This window comes from Gekko japonicus, unplaced genomic scaffold, assembly GCF_001447785.1.
Source record: "Gekko japonicus isolate JY-2015 unplaced genomic scaffold, Gekko_japonicus_V1.1 scaffold2918, whole genome shotgun sequence".
Classification (NCBI taxonomy): domain Eukaryota; kingdom Metazoa; phylum Chordata; class Lepidosauria; order Squamata; family Gekkonidae; genus Gekko; species Gekko japonicus.
In genome coordinates, this window is record NW_015161497.1 from 146986 (window position 1) to 148802 (window position 1817).

Consider the following 1817-nt stretch of genomic DNA (forward strand, 5'->3'; position numbering starts at 1 on the left):
CGAGTAAGCCCCATTGAATAACATGGGGCTTATTTCTGAGTAGACCTATTCAGATCTCACCCTTGGTGACTACTTCCTTTATTTATTGCATCTGAATCAGGAGCAATTCTTTTGCTGTAGCAATCTTGTGTTCTTGTATGTGTCAATCAGCTGAGAACATAGTTTTGTTAAAAATTATTCTTATGCCTTTATAAACAAATATTATAAACAGTTTGTTCATATTATAAACAAATTGCTTTATATTGAAAAAAGCTGCTCAAAAACATTATGTTGTCCCAAACATAGGCTGAAGTTTTGAAACAGAAGACTTCATTTGAGGATAACGTAGTCTTAGATACAAATTTACTAAAAGCAATGTCAGAAACAGTATAGCAACAGTTCTGCAACAGTGAGTATTATTTATCAATGTATTGACAGCACAGATGTAAACAGAGTTACACTATTCAAGTCCATTGAATCAATGGGCTCAGACGGGTGTGATTCTACTTAGAACTGCATCATCAATGACATAATTATAATAATAAATTTATCACACTGAAACTGATATGCAGCAACATCCTAAGTGGAATCACACCCTTCTGAGCCCATTAACTCCAAGATTCTTAGAAGGGTGTAACTCTGGCTGGGATAATCAAACAGAAGTCCAGTAGCACCTTAAAGACAAACAAAATTTATTTCAGCATAAGCTTTTGTGGGTCAGAGCTCACTTTGTCAGATGCAAGGGTAGCATCTGTGGGTGGTAGAGTGCAAAGTACTATCAAAGCACAGCTGATTTACATGACCCCGTAGGACAGAGGTGTCAAACTCATTTGTTACAAGGGCCATATCTGACATAAATGTTACTTAAATAAATGTCACTTGGGGTCTCCTGGAATTATGGTTCATCTCCAGACTACAGAGAAATGGCTGCTTTGGGGGGTGAAATCTATGACATTTTACCCCACTGAAGTCTCTGTCCCTCCCCAAGCTCCATCCCCAAATCTCCAGGAGTTTCCTAGCCTAGACCAGGCAACCCTACCCTCCCATCCCCCACTGGTGGATGGTCAGACCAGACAACCCTAATGCTATGGTAAAAACTTCTGCTTTAATTAGAATAACATGTTTCTGTGTGGAGCTGAGATTTTAATTAGCGTTAGCAGTTGTGAACACAGAACCAACCAGGAACATGCAGTTATTCCACATTAATTTACACTTGGTTAAATGCTCAAATTCAGGTACTTCAGCAGAACTCGTTTACGAATGCTTTTTTTTAATAAAGGGAACTTTTCAAAAATATCCTGAGAATGAAATTACATAATCTGTCTGGATTCAGAGGAGGATTGACTTCCTTAGTTAAGCCTCTGTCACCTGTTATTCATTAATCCCCTGTTACAAAATTTGTTGATATGCTGGGAACTAGCATGCTAAATCAAACCAGTTTTCTGAGATTAACCAGATGGTGGTATGGTGTTTGTCAGTTTGATGTATAAGGTTACCATTACAATTATCTCCCTGTATGGGCAATTTAACACCATTAATACCATTTCAGCTATAATCGTAGTATTTTAATTGTGAGAACCGGAATTTTTTAAATGTGTAACTACCAAGAACTTGAGAGGAGAGGGAAAAAAATACCCAGATTAGGAAATCAAATCTGTATAAAACAGGGGTGTAGAACTCATTTGTTATGAGGGCCGGATCTGACATAAATGAGACCTTGTTGGGCCGGGCCTTGTGTGTCATAAAATATAATGCCAGATAGTGGAGATATAAACTTTATAAAGGACACAAACACAAAGGGTTTTTTTTACTTAAAATAAAAACATGCTTAAAACATT